This window comes from Ursus arctos, unplaced genomic scaffold, assembly GCF_023065955.2.
Source record: "Ursus arctos isolate Adak ecotype North America unplaced genomic scaffold, UrsArc2.0 scaffold_7, whole genome shotgun sequence".
In the NCBI taxonomy this organism is placed as follows: domain Eukaryota; kingdom Metazoa; phylum Chordata; class Mammalia; order Carnivora; family Ursidae; genus Ursus; species Ursus arctos.
Genome location: NW_026623089.1, coordinates 54,187,656 through 54,203,339, shown reverse-complemented (window position 1 = coordinate 54,203,339; position 15,684 = coordinate 54,187,656). Strand labels below are relative to the sequence as shown.

The 15,684-nt window shown below is 45.3% G+C and overlaps 1 long non-coding RNA gene and 1 pseudogene across 1 annotated transcript; one reads left to right on the top strand and one right to left on the bottom strand.

The window, feature by feature from the left end:
* The first annotated feature begins 69 nt into the window (after nt 1-69).
* On the top strand, nt 70-14,538 carry LOC130543010 (uncharacterized). The gene is made up of 2 exons (XR_008957987.1): nt 70-197; nt 8,947-14,538. It is a non-coding gene; the product is annotated as an uncharacterized LOC130543010 (long non-coding RNA).
* On the bottom strand, nt 5,533-5,665 carry LOC113259311 (U6 spliceosomal RNA; annotated as a pseudogene).
* Nucleotides 14,539-15,684: the final 1,146 nt, after the last annotated feature.

The following is a 15,684-nucleotide window of genomic DNA, read 5'->3' as shown; positions in this document are numbered from 1 at the left end:
GGGCGGGCCGCACTTGGCCCCGCTCCCTGCCGTGCGGAGAGCCGGGCGCGTGAGACGTGGCAGCGCCGCGGCTCCGGGGGCGGGGCGGGAGCCGGGAGGCTCGCGGTGCACCCAGAAAGCAGCTCGGGATCGCGGCTTCAAGTCCGACTGCCGTCGCAGATGGTCGGGCAAAATCGCGAGCGGCGGCAGACGGCTAGGTACGTTCTCGGACAGAAGAGTTGCCCCGACAGCCTTCCACCTGGGGCCACCTGGGGTGGAGCCCAGAAAGCCTTTGCTTTCAGTCACAGTTCTCTACCATAGCCTATGTTTTGGAAGAACGGCCAATATTCATTGAGGGCTTACGTTCCAGGGATTGCACTGAGTACTTTGCATGCGTGCCTCCTCGTATTTGACCTCGATTACAGCCCTTATGAAGCAGATACTGTTATGATCCCCTTTTTGCAAATGAGAGAACCGAGGTTCAGAATAATCCAGTAACCAAGCCCAAGTTCATAGGCTAGGAAGTGGCAGAGCAGCACGCTGGCTTCTGCTCTTCCTTCCCAAGCATTTTCTCATTTAATTCTGAAGGCAGCCCTACGAGATTGGTATTATTACTCCAATTTTACAGATAGGAAAACTAAGTCAAACGATAAGATGAATGATGTTTTTGGATAGTAAGACCCAGTATCATAAACATCTCGATCCTCCTTAAGTACAGTTATAAATTTAACACAATTCCCATAAAAGTACTAATAGGATTAATAGGTTCGTGTGTGTGTGTTTTAAACTACCCTGTTTTTTCCTAAAATTCAAATGGAAAAATAAGACTCTTCAGGGAACAAACGGGCTCTGAAAAAGAACAAGGAGGGGGAACTAGCACTATCAGATACTCGAATATATTATAGATCCTTCGTAATTAAAACACTCTGGGGAGGGCACCTGGGTGGTTCAGTGGTTTAGCGTCTGCCTTCCGCTCAGGTCATGATGCCAGGGTCGTGGGATTGAATCCCACATCAGGTTCCCCGCTCAGCAGGGAGGGAGTCTGATTGTCCTTCTGATTGTCCTTCTGCTCCTCCCCCTGCTCATGCCCTCTCTCTCTTTCTCTCTCTAAGTAAATAAAATCGTTAAAGAAAACACTTTGGTACTAGTGCAGGAAAAGCCAAACAAACCAATTAGAACAAAATACAGACATAGACCCAAATATGTGCAGAAATAAAATTGAAGTGGCATCTGGCCACTCCAGTAATACTCAGAGGATAGAAGGCTGGCTACAAGAGGTTGGGGTGGGAGGGTCCCACATCACAAGGATGGCTTGGGGGGCTCAAGAGGAAGGAAGGAGCACACAGGCAAATTATCAGGAGAGCTGCACACTCTCCTTACCAAATGGGCAGCCTTGAGCAAGTTGACAGATACCCCAGGCCACAGCGTACCCAACTCTTAAAGGAGTGAAAGAGGGATGTTGTACATGTAAGCAATTTTTCCAGAGTATGTTTTCAATAAATGTTTCAATTATGTGTTTAACAATAAATAATAAAAGGGTTGGGACAATAGGTAGTCAAAAAACCCAAAAAACATAGGGGCACCTGGGTGGCGCCATTGGTTAAGCATCCAACTCTTGATCTCAACTCAGGTCTTAATCTCAGGGTCATGAGTTCAAGCGCCATACTTAAAAACAAACAAACAAAAATATTGCCTAAGTACTTAGGCAAAACTTGTAGTTGTATTTGACTGGAAGGCTGCTTGAGCCCAGCCTTGCTTTCCAACATCTAACCACGTGTTTTCTTTTCGTGGTTTTCTATATTGATATGTCTGCTTGTTTGGGTTTTTATTTTTGTTTTTTGTCTGTTATGTCTTTGTCAAAATAAGAAAGTAAACCTGTAGTTTCTAACTAAAAAAAGAAAAGATTGACAAATTCAACTACAGGAAAATGGGAAAGTTTTAAATGACAGAATAGTGCTGACGTAACAGTGATGACACCATAAACCCAAAAGACAGAAAGTTGGGAAAAAATATGCATAATCACATCACAAGTGAAAGGTTAATATGAAAAAGACTTAACTGTTGTTAGAAGGATAGGCAAGGAGGGGTGCCTTGGCACTCACTAGGTCGAGCGTTTGACTCTTGGCTTTGGCTTAGGTCAAGATCTGTGGTCGCGGGATCAAGCCCTGCATCAGGCTCTGTACTTGGTGCGAGTTTGCCTGGAATTCTCTGCCTCTCCCTCACCATCTGCCCTCCCCCTGCTTGCATGCTCTCTCTCTCCAAAATAAATAAAATCTCAAAAAAAATTTTTTTTAGAAAGATAGGCAAAGAATAAGACCAGACAATTCACAGGAAAAGAAATATAAATGGGTCTTTTAGGATAATAAACCAATAATAGAAACAGAGGAATTTTATGTAATTCTCCCCCACTGTATTCTTACTCCCCTACACACGCTCAATATTATTAGGTAGACAGGACTCAGAAGCTAAAATGGAGATTGAAAAACATGTGTCAGTCATGGCTGTATGTTGGGGTGAGTACTTTGCATACCAGTAGTATATATATATATATATATATATATATATATATATATATATATACACACACACATATATGAGGAGATTTATTAGAGGAATTGGCTCACATGTTATGGAAGCCAGGATGTCCCAGATCTGCCATCTGCAAGCTGGAGAACCAGGAAAGTTGGTGGTATGGTTCAGGCCAAGCCCGAAGGCCTTGGAGTGGAGAATCAGGGGGCTGCTGGTGTCTGCCCTGAAGTCTGAAGGCCCTAGAACAGGAGCTCTGATGTCTGAGGGTAGGAAAGGTGGATGACCCAGCTCAAGAAGAGAGAAAGAGAATTCGCCCTTCCTTTGCATTTTTGGCCCATTTGAATCCTCAGGGGATTGGGTGATGCCCACCCACATTGGTGAGGACAGATCTCTTTACTCAGTCTACTGAGTCAAATGCTAATCTTTTCCAGAAACACCCACACAGACACACCCAGAAATATTTTACCACCTACCTGGGCATCCCTTAGTCCGGTCAAGTTGACGCATAAAACAAACCGTCACAGCATCTATTGGAATTGTCAACATGGAGGTAGTGGGCGAGCCTGATAAGTGCAGTTTTGGGGAGTAATGGGGATGGGCGCTGGACTGGAATGACCTAAGAAGAGACGAGGAGAGGAAGAGATGGGGCAGTGACCCTAGACAATGCCATTAGAAATGTGGCTGTGAAGGAGAGGAGAGACCGGGGATCCCAAAAGGCATAGATGGTGAAAATCAATTATCCTTTTCTGCTCAGTGGTAAAAACTGGAATACCGTCTGTGTCAATACTTAAAAGTTGGTTCAGATCTTAAGAAAAGAAAAAAAAAAAGAAAGAAACATTTGACCTTTGTCATCTGGAGGATTTCATATAATGTTGATTAGAAAAATCATCCTGGGGGCACCTGGGTGGCACAGCGGTTAGGCGTCTGCCTTCGGCTCAGGGCGTGATCCCAGCGTTGTGGGATCGAGCCCCACATCAGGCTCCTCCGCTATGAGCCTGCTTCTTCCTCTCCCACTCCCCCTGCTTGTGTTCCCTCTCTCACTGGCTGTCTCTATCTCTGTCGAATAAATAAATTAAAAAAAAAAAAAAAGAAAAAAGAAAAATCATCCTGAAGGGGCGCCTGGGTGGCACAGCGGTTAAGCGTCTGCCTTCGGCTCAGGGTGTGATCCCGGCGTTCTGGGATCGAGCCCCACATTAGGCTCCTCCGCTATGAGCCTGCTTCTTCCTCTCCCACTCCCCCTGCTTGTGTTCCCTCTCTCGCTGGCTGTGTCTATCTCTGTCAAATAAATAAATAAAATCTTAAAAAAAAAGAAGAAAGAAAGAGGGGAAAGAGGGGAAAGAGAGGAAGGAAGGAAGGAAGGAAGGAGGGAAGAAGGGGCACCTGGGTGGCACAGCGGTTAAGCGTCTGCCTTCGGCTCAGGGCGTGATCCCGGCGTTATGGGATCGAGCCCCACATCAGGCTCCTCCGCTATGAGCCTGCTTCTTCCTCTCCCGCTCCCCCTGACTGTGTTCCCTCTCTCGCTGGCTGTCTCTATCTCTGTCGGATAAATAAATAAAATCTTTAAAAAAAAAAGAAAAGAAAAGAAAAATCATCCTGAAAAGCAATCTATTTTATTTTATGTTATTTAATTTTATTTTTATTTGGGGGGAGGGGCAAAGAGAGAGGGAGAGAGAGAATCTTAAGCGGGCTCAGGGCGAAGCCTGGATGCAGGGCTCACTCTCACGCCCCTGAGATCATGACCTGAGCCGAAATCAAGAGTCAGACACTTCACTGACTAAGCCAACCAGGCACCCCAAAAAGCAATCTATTTTAAAATTTGAGGAGATGAAGTGTTAACATTTCCAAATGCTTCCCCTTTGACAGTATCTAGAGGCAATTAGAAAAAAATTTACTTCTTAAAGAAACTGAATATTCCCCAGCTTACAAAGGAGTGGGAAAGGGTATCTAACTTGAAGTCCTTTCCTGAAATATGTTTTTATAAATTTCTGTATGTCTGAGTTCTAATTGGCTTGGTCATTATAGTTATACAAAAAAGTTTTACCTTAGATTTCCCCCTGGACAGGGAATCCTTCCAAAATTGGATGGGTTTTGGAGTCAGAAAAATCACTAAAAGATAACTATTTTTTCCTATTGTACTTTTATTCCAAATAAATTCCGTGTCCTTCTGAATAGTATATTACTTTCTTCGTCCCTTGTTATATCCTTGTAAGAGTTGAGGAACCTAATAAGCAAAAATGCCCCTTCACTCGCTCTTTTCAAGATGACTCAGAAAAAAAGGCAAATCAGAGCTCCCTGGGTCTTCAGTGAAATTACCTTCAACTCCCCGAAAAACTAGATCAAGGCATATACACTGTAATGCTCAGGGAGATTTTCAAGCCTTTTTTGTCCTGTTTGTATTAAGAATAATGCCTTATCTTTGTATCAGTGATGTCACATAATATTACATTCCAATCAAATATAGCACTCTCAAAAAGAAAACAGAAATGGGCAAAGGGCTTGAAAAGATCTGTAAATGGCCAAGAAACATGAAAAGATGCCCAACATCATTAATCATCAGATAATTGCAAATCGAGCTGACATAAGACATCACCTCGCCCGTGAGGATGGCTAGACTCAAAAACGAAACAAAAACAGAAAAGTGTTGGCGAGGGGTGGAGATATTGGAGTCCTTGGGCACTGTTGGTGGGAATGTAAAATGGTGCAGCCACTGTAGAAAACAGAACGGGGGTTGCTCACAAAGTCGAAAATAGAACTACCATCTGATCTAGCAATTCCATTTCTTTGTTATTTATCCCAAGGAATTGGAAGCAGGGTCTCAAAGAGATGTATGTGTACACCCATGTTCACAGGAGCATCATTAACAGTAGTCAAGAGGTGAAAGTAACCCAGGTGTCCATCAACCACATTTAAAAGATTTTTTTTTAAGTTTTATTTAAGTAATGCCTACACCCAAAATGGGGCTCAGACTCATAACCCGAGATCAAGAGTCACATGCTTCTCTGACTGAGCCAGCTGGGTGCTCCTAAAAAAATTTAACACACATTTCACTTGGTGCCTCCAGCATTTTCACGGATTTGCGTGTCTTGCTTGTGCAGGGGCCATGCTAATCTCCTCCCTTCCGTTCCCATTTTCGTGTATGTGCTGCTGAACCAAGCATGGAACCTCCGGCATTTTCAGCTTTCTGTGCCTGGTCCGTTTGGGCATCTCCATTTTCTGCAGGGTTATTCCCATCCTCCAGCACTGGATTTCCCTTTTTTCTCTTTGGATCCCTTCTTCCCCTTCGTTGAAGGAGCCTATCCAGGTGTAGGTTGTGGCTTTGGAGGAGCAGGTTTAGAGCTGGAGGCATCAGTATGAACTCATGTTTAGCTTAATACAGATATAGATGGCTGTATATGTCAATATTTATAGATACATGTATACACACAGGTTGGTATACACACATACATTTCCTTGCTCTGTCAGCTGAGAGGACCTAGAAGCAACAGCAACTCAGTAGCAATAAGCACACCTAGCACCCAGATCTTGGTTTCTAATACCATTCTCTGATAAAAGGAATCAAGGCTCCTTGGAGAAATGGCTGGTTCCAGGGCTGGGGCAGGGAATATACAAAAATAAAATTAAAAGGCAACCTATGGAATGGGAGAAATACTTGCCAATCATATATCTGATAAGGGGTTAATATCCAAAATATAAAAAGAACTCATACAACTCAATAGCAAAAAAACAATCTGATTAAGAAATGGGCAGAGGGGGGCGCCTGGGTGGCACAGCGGTTAAGCGTCTGCCTTCGGCTCAGGGCGTGATCCCGGTGTTATGGGATCGAGCCCCACATCAGGCTCCTCCGCTGTGAGCCTGCTTCTTCCTCTCCCACTCCCCCTGCTGTGTTCCCTCTCTCGCTGGCTGTCTCTATCTCTGTCGAATAAATAAATTAAATCTTTAAAAAAAAAAGATGGGCAGAGGATCTGAACAGACGTGGTTCCAGAGAAGACATACAGATGGTCAATAGGCGCATGAGAAGGTAGGACATCACTAGTCACCCGGGAAATGCAAGTCAAAACCACAATGAGAGAATTAGAATGGATTTGATCCATTTTTAGATGGATATTATCAAAAAGTGAATGTACTTAACATTTTTAGAATGGATATTATCAAAAAGACAGGAGATAAGTGTGGGCGAGGATGTGGAGAAAAGGGCACCCTTGTGCACTGTTGGAATGAAAACAGTATGGAGGTTCCTCAAAAAATAAAGAATAGAACTACCATATGACCCAGCTATTCCATTTCTGGCATATCCAAAGAAGATAAAAACATGATCTTAAAGAGATATCTGCACTCCCAAGTTCACTGCAGCATTATTCACAATAGCCAAGATAAGGAAACGACCTAAATGCCCATCAATTGTTGAATGGCTAAAGAAGATGTGATATGTATCCACAATGAAGTATTATTCAGCCATAAGAAGGAAATCCTGCCATTTGTGACAACATGGATGAGCTTGGAGACATTATGCTGAGTGAAATAAACCAGAAAAAGTAAATACTGTATGATATCACTCATATATAGAATCCAAAAGAGCCAAACTCCTAGAAACAGAGTAGAGTGGTGGTTACCAGGGGCAGAAGGGTAGGGAACTAGGGAGATACTGGTCAAAGGGCACAAACTTCCAGTTATAAATAATTTCTGGGGATCTAAGGTAGAGCATGGTGATTATAGTTAATAATACTGTATTTTATACCTGATAGTTGCTAAGAGTTGCTAAAGATTTTATTTATTTATTCGACAGAGATAGAGACAGCCAGCGAGAGAGGGAACACAAGCAGGGGGAGTGGGAGAAGCAGGCTCCCAGCGGAGGAGCCTGATGTGGGGCTCGATCCCATAACGCCGGGATCACGCCCTGAGCCGAAGGCAGACGCTTAACCGCTGTGCCACCCAGCCGCCCCTAAGAGAGTAGATCTTAAATGTTCTCACCACAAAAAAGAAACGGTGATCATGTGAGGTGACATGTTGGAGGTGTGAGCTGACGGTAATCCTTTCATAGTGCATAAGTGTATCTCATCAACATGAGTTGATGTTACCTGTCCGTGTTGTCTCAACCAAACTGGGAAAAGAAAAAGATTGAGAAAGAATAAGAGGGCGAGGAAGGGAGAAATGTGTGATGGTATTTATGCATTTAGACTAAATGATTACTATTTATAGGGATGTATAAAAGACCATCTTTTGAGAATGGGCTCTGGAATCAGACTGCCTGGGTTTGAATCCCAGTTCCTCAACTTATTTATTCTGTAACTTCGGGTGTAATCTGTAACTGGTGTAATCTTAATTTGCCTACAATGGGTAATGATAGTGTCTACCTCATTATAGCGTCTCTGGTGGCTAGCACAGTTCCTGGCATATAGCAGGTGTCTGATGAAGTGTGTTCAGTAACTGAAGCAATGACTTTTATGAAGATTAAATAAGATTATATAATTTCAGTTTGCTGGCACAATCCAAACATTCAATAAAAGTTGAATATTATCATCAACATCCTTTTCAGCCTTAGGATACCTTCCTTTGCACGGGCTGTTCCCTCTGTCTGGGACACTTTCCATCTCTTCTGTGCCTTGTTGCTCAAGACCCAGGTCAAGCAAACTCCCCCTAGGCAGCCTTTCCCACGTGGCCCCTTCCCGTATTGTCCCTCGACTTCTTTTCTACCATTACAGCACCTCCTAGGTTGGTTTTGGTTTTTTCATGATGACTTTATTGAGATGTAATTCACATGTCCTCAAACTCACCCATTTGCAGTGTACAAATCAGTGATTTTCAGTATGTTGACTTGGGCAGGCATCACCCCAATTTTAGAATATTTTCAGCATCCCCCAAAGAAACCCCATGCCCATTAGTCCCACTCCCCCTCCGGCCTCTGGCAACCACTAGTTTACTTTCTGTCCTGATGGGATTTTTGTATTCTAGACTTTCATGGAATGGAATCATATAAGATATGATTTTGGTGCCTGGCTTCTTTCACTCAGCATCACGTTTTCTAGATTCATCTAAGTTGTAGCGCGTGCCCATAGTTCATTCCTTTTCATGGCTGCATAATACCCGCTTCATGGTTATACCACATTTTACTTCCATTCATCAGCTGATGGACGTTTGGAGTGGTTTACACTTTTTGGCTGTTACGAGTAATGCTGCTATGAACATATGTACACATTTTTATGGACACATCTCTCTTGGTCTATACCTAGGGGTGGAGTCGCTAGGTGATGTGGTAACACCACTATGTTGAGCTTTTCGAGAAACTGCATTTTCCAAAGCGGCCGCACCATTTTGCATTCCCACCAGCAGTGTATGAGGAGGTCAGTTTCTCCACGCCTCCAGTCACTTTCTAGTGTACCGCCGTACCAGGGAACTTCTTGAAGGCAAAGAGTGTGAAATTGTGGTTTTCTGTCACCCCAGCTCTCAGCCCAGTGCCAGACACAGAGAGAAACTTTGTTCCCACCCTTTGTTCCCTGCTCCACGGGACTCTAGCAGATCATAAAGACACAATACCTTCCATGGTAAAATACGTGCTCGAGGCAGGAGTCGACTACTGTATCATACAAAATGAGGACCCTGAGGCCCAGGGAAGTAAAAAGATCTGCCCGATGTCACCAGAGCCAGAACTCAGGACTCGGCCCTGGCCGCATAGAGCTCTTTCCTAAAGTGCTCTGCAAACCGCCTCTGAATTTACTCCAAGACCAGAGGACGATCAGCTTTGGCTCCACGGATCTGGTGCCGCAGCCCCAGGACGGAACCACAGATGGCAAATTGCCCTGCAATAGCACGTTTCTCTTCAGAATTCGTGGAAAGCCGGCATTTGAAACCACAGCATGTCTGTGTCTTTGAACCTATGAATAACCTTGTGATTATTCACCCTCCAGTAAAATCGAAGCCACACGTCTCTGCACAGCGTCTGAGCTGTGGCTTCAGGACCCCTGGGCACAGGCTGTGTCACCGTGGGGTGCTGGAGCCCCTGTGTGGAAGGCCATGCATGCATCACTCCCTGATGGGGCCCTCTCAGACCCTCAGTGGAAGCAGGCAGGCACCGGCTGCTGGCTGTCAACTTGAGCTGTACAATGACGCCCTTATGTTTCTATTTGCAAAGCCATTCGAGAAGCAGCGGGTTGTTACTGAACTCCCACTGTGGACTCAGTGCTGTGCTGGATGACACGGCACAAACACGGCCTCTGCCTGCGAGCAGCTGGCAGACTGTTGAGGGATCCGTTCCGGGCTTGTGATGCATTTTAATCAGCTAGGGGGAGAGACAGGGATGCTAGGGAAGTGGACTTGAAGCAGGAATGCCTCCGCAGGGAAGGAGCAGGGGGAGAGTGGCCCCCGGGGCATGGGTGCAGCAGTGGGGAGCCACACGTGCCACGGGAACATCCGCGGTACTGCCCAAGCTGGAGGTGTGGATGTCAGCTGGAAGAGGCCTTCCGGGGCACCCAGGTCAAGCCCCTTAACTCCCAGGAATGGAAGTTGTGCATGGAAGGTGACCCAGCCCGTTGGTCTCTTGAGATCACCTGACAAAGTGCAGCCAGTTTTATGTGGCTTGCCAGGTGAAAGAGGAGACCAGCTTGTCACTGGGGAGAGCCGTGGTGCTGGGAGGGTGTCACATTCCCAGCCCTTCGCGAAGGGCCAGGCCCGAGACGCCCAGAGACCTCAGGCAGCTCACTTGGCCTCCCTAGTTCCACGCTGCAAGTGAGTTAAATGAGATGAAGTACATAAAGCGTGTAGAACGGGCCTGACGCTTATTCAGTAAGGACTCTCAAACGGGAGCTATTTGTTTAAAGATTTGTTTTTAAGTAATCTCTGCACCCGACATGGGGCTCGAACTCACAGCCCTGAGATCAAGAGGCACACGCTCTATTGATTGAGCCGGCCAGGTGCCCCACAAACGGGAGCTATTTTTGTGGCTGCTGTTGCTGTGGTAGATGTTTGCTGATTATTTCACACTAACTATATTACAACCCGCTGAGAACTCTTTCGCTAATTTATGAGCTTTATAACTGGAGCAGTGGTTTCAAACATGGAGATATGTTAGAATTACCTGAGGGGAACTGGTTCAAAATTAGATTTCAGGGGCGCCTGGGTGGCGCAGTCGTTACGTGTCTGCCTTCGGCTCAGGGCGTGATCCTGGCGTTCTGGAATCGAGCCCCACGTCAGGCTCCTCCGCTATGAGCCTGCTTCTCCCTCTCCCACTCCCCCTGCTTGTGTTCCCTCTCTCGCTGGCTGTCTCTGTCAAATAAATAAATAAAATCTTTAAAAACAAACAAAATTAGATTTCAGGGCCTAGCCCCTCCCAGTTGTAGTTCAGTAGGAGATATTTATATGTATCTATATATAGAGATATGTTATCAATCATATATAATATGTATATTATATGTATTGTATGTATTTCTTTATTGTTCACAAATATCTCAGGTGATTCAGTGCTGGTGGTTCGAGGACCCCAGGGAGAGAGGCTGCCTTGAGCTGGGAGCCCTCTGCCGCAGGCTGTGCTGAGCACTGTCCATTGGTGTTCTCCTACTTCATTTGATTTTCTTAAAAAAAAAAATTAAAATTATTTTAGAAAAATAATTCAAAGAGCACAGAATCTTATTAAGTGGAAGGAAACTCCCTGGACCCGCTTCTTCCACGCTTATCTCTACATTCCCACCCCTGAGATAATCCTCGTTATCTGGTTATGTGGTTGGTTGGTTGGTTTCCAGTAATTATCTGTGCCCATACAAGCGTACCCGCGAATGCATCTCTTTCCCCCCACGCTCGCTTTGTGAAAAACACGAATAGCATCATAGGATAGAGCAGGGATTGGCAATGTCTTCAGGAACATGTTGAATAGTAAATATTTTTCCGCTCTGCAGGCCATATGGTCTCTGTCCCAACTACTAAACTCTCCCCTGCAGCTCGAAGGCAGCCACAACTCACAAACGAATGGGCGTGGCTGTTCCGAGGCCTCACTGGTGAGCGGGCGGGCTTTGGCCCACGGGCCGCAGTCGGCTGCCCGGAGTACAGCCGTCTTCTCTTATCGCTTGTGTGTTTTGAGTATCTTTTCCCTATCAGCCCCTGGAGTGACTTTATTAACTGCTGCATGGTACTGAGAACACATTTAGCCACTCTCAAGTGGACAGCTAGCTACTTCCCAGGTTTTGCTGTACTAAGCAAAGCCGCCGTACACTGTGTGCTCGGTTGACTATTCTTAGTCGACTGGAATGAATTCTCAGAGCAGAACTGCTGACTCAAAGGGTAAGTGTGAGTTGAAAATTTTGAGAGACTGCCAAATTGATCTCAGGCTTCTTTTTAAATTCAGATTGCCACATAACCTAGTGGTTTTCATTGCTTAATCTTACTTCTGGTGAATATTTTCTGTTAATTTAAAGGTTTTGTAATAACTAAAGGAAAGATTCCAAAGACCGACAGAGGGAATAATGAACTGTGTGGTAACGGACTCCAGTTTATAATTCTTTAATAAATACTTGCCCACCATGAAGCGATTAGCACAGCATTCTTGTCCATATAAAAGCAAATTCCCTTCTGCCCAGACTCCCAGAAAGCAGTAGGGGCAGCTCTTTCTAAGTGTAAAGAACATTCTGTGCAAAAGCACGGTTTAAGCCCTTGCAGAGCAAACATGCGGATCAGATAGGACAGAACTGCCTTTACAGCTGCAGCACACGTAGGCCTAGGCTCCGTGCTGGTGAAAATGACCTGGATTTCCAGTGCGATTTAGCAGTCAGACCCTTTACACAGCTGGGCCAATGTCTCAGATTCTCTTACCTGGAAAAATGCATCGGTCACACTCACTGTGGTTGAGATTACAGTTGTGAACAACCAGCCTCCATCGAGCCTCGTCTAGGACCCTGGCACTGGGGAAGTCCTTTACCGACATTCCTTCCACCCTGTGAGGATGGCTTTATGACCATCTTACAGATGGAAAAACTAAAGCTCAAGTAGGTTAAGTGATTGAACCACGGTGATATAGTCAGATTTGACTTGCAAGTCTACGGGGAAAAAATACAATCATTTACTGCATTGAAAACTGGCAAAAACCTTGACGACTGACTCCTAACTCTTGGGCCAATTCTTAGGAAGTCCTGCACATTGTATAATGTGTCATTACAAAACCCATTTCTCATCCTAACAAATAAATCATTTCAGAAATCACATATGACTGTGACTGAGGCAACGTTTAAAAATAGACTTACAAAAGGGAGTAAGAGATATATTGCTAAAATCTGAATGCTAACATTTCTGATTCTGGTCCAGACAAGATGGCATAGACCCATTTTTCCCTGCTGCTCATGGCTAAGTACAGCTACAAACCCTGGAAATGGCAAACAGACGACCATAGGAAAACTCTGAAAAGTGGTAAGGCGGCAAACTGGTTGGGACCAGGACCTGAGAGCAGCACAGTGGCAGGGGCATGTGTGTCCTACCACCCACGGGAGAGTCCTTCCCAACCCCTGACCTAGCAATAGAAGGCAGCCCAGATAGGCTCATTCCTCCCCCTTAGAAAATGGGAGTCTGTCTGGTGGTATGACTCCCGCTGGCAAGGGGGGTCATGGGCAGTCCAGCCAGGCATAAGCCACCAGGGAGGTATTCTCCTTCCCCAGAGACGCCCCCTTCCCCCCAAGAGTTTCCTAGGTGGGTGGTCGGGCTGAGCCTGAGGGAGAAACCCAGCTATAGCACGTAGACTAGTACAGGAGGCCTCTTTATCCCTGCAGCCTAAAGTAAGACTCTCCTCCTCACCCAGGGACATTAGCCCAGTAGGGTGGGTTGGGAGGACCAGTTGGGGGACCCACAAGCCCTTCCTCCACCAAGAGATACACACCAGCGCCTTGAAGCAGCACCTGCAGGAACCAACAGAAGCCCCAGCGGCACCAGAGAAAACCAAGCATACCAGAGCTAACAGTGCGAAGCGCTGAAAGTTAAACTGCCATTGAAATGAATTAGGCCAAGCCCCATGCACTAGCTAGCCCTCAGTGGGGGATGCCTGCTAAAATACAAGATTTACATAGGACCATAATAAACAAAATGTCTAGGACACAACTAACCCATCATACCGTGGACGAAGACAATCACAACTTAAGTGAAAAAAAGACAACAGACACCAACACAGTGATGAATCTTGACAAGGATTTTAAAGCAGCCTCTTAAAACTGCAGTTAAGGTTGTCAATTAGAAATTCCCTTGAAATAAGTTACAAAATAGAAAACCTTGGCAAAGAAATAGAAATTATAAAAACCGAATGGAAACTACAGAACTAAAACTACAGTAGCTTAACAGTTCCATAATAACAGAACACCTGCTGGCTAGGCTCACTGTGAGTGTGGAGATGATAGAGGACAGGCTCCATGAACTCAAGGGCAGAACAACATAACTCACCCAGCCTGAAACAGAGCCTACAGACTCGAAAAAGAAAGCAGAGCCTACGGACTCGAAAAAGAAAGCAGAGCCTACGGACCCATGGACGGTGGCAAAGGATCTAACCCTCGTATCGTCAGGCTCCCAGAAAAAATGGAGAGTGGGGCTGGGGCTGAAAGAGTACTTGAAGAAATACGACTGAAAAATTCCCACATCTGGTAAAAGAGCCAAGCTGAGCAAACCCTCAACAGGATAAAATGTGAACATAGCAGTAATTATCTTACATGTGAACTGGTACAACCACTCTGGAAAACAATCTGGCAGCTTCTTATGAGACTAAGCACACATCCATCATTTGACCTAGAAATCACAGTGACAGGTGATGCTGACACACAAATGTGTCTGGGGATGCTCACAGCGGCTTTATGTGTAATAGCCAGAAACTGGAATGAGGGGCACCTGAGTGGCTCAGCCGTTAAGCGTCTGCCTTCGGCTCAGGTCATGATCCCAGGGTCCTGGGATCAAGCCCCGCATCGGGCTCCCTGCTCGGCGGGAAGCCTGCTTCTCCCTCTCACACTCCCCTTGCTTGTGTTCCCTCTCTCACTGTCTCTCTCTCTGTCTAATAAATAAAATCTTTAAAATAAAAAAAAACTGGAATGAGCCTACATACATACCACGGAATACTACTTAGCAATAAAAAGGGATGAATAAAAAGCATGAACTATTGATATATGCAACAACCTAGAAGAATCTCCAGGGACTTATGCTGAGTGAGAAAAGCCAATCCCACAAGGCTACCCACTGTGGGGTACCATTTATATAATATTCTTGGATTTATAAAATTGTAGAAATGGAAGACAGATTAGGGGTTGCCAGGGATTAAGGATGGGGCTGGGGAGAACCTGAAAGAAGGAGGTGTGGTTGTAAAAGGACAACATGAGGTTGTGTTGTTAGCACTGTTCAGTGTTTTGGGGCGCCTGGGTGGCTCAGTTGGTTAAGCATCTGCCTTCAGCTCAGGTCATGATCCCAGGGTCCTGGGAATGGAGTCCTACACATCAGGCTCCCTGCTCGGCAGGGAGTCTGCCTCTCCCTCTTCCTCTGCCTCTGCCTCTACCCCAGCTCATGCTCTCTCTCATTCTCTCAAATAAACAAATAAAATGTTAAAAAAAAATTATTATTTGAAAGAGCAAGAGAGCACAAGAGGGGAGAGGGACAGAGGGAGAGGGAAATGTAGACATCCCGCTTAGCAGGGAGCCTGGCATGGGGCTCAGTCCCAGGACCCCGGGATCATGACCTGAGCCGAAGGCAGACGCTTAACTTCCTGGGCCACCCAGGTGCTCCAACAAGTAAAATCTTAAAAAAAAGGAACTGTTCGGTGCCTTGTAGAATGCAGGAACCTACATGGGAAATTCAGTTTTACAGAACAATAAGCCACAAAAAAGGAGCACAGGTAAAACTGGAAAATCTGAATAAGTTCAGTGGACCATATCAAAGCCAGTGTGCTGGTGGTCACATCATACTATCATTTTGCAAAATCGTACCTTTGGAGGAAACGGGAAGGTATAGAGAGACTCTGTATTATTTCTTACAATTGCGTGTGAATCCACAATGATCTGTGGATTCAAAAACACAAAAAACTGTGCTTAATACAGGCCATTATAGGAGTTACATCTTATTTACAAATGAGGGAACTGAAGTTGGGTGGTGGGTAACTGACCTAAGATTACGGAGTTACAAGTAAATGGGCTAGAATTGAAAATTCAGGTCCGTGCAGCTCCAAAACCCACAACCTTAATC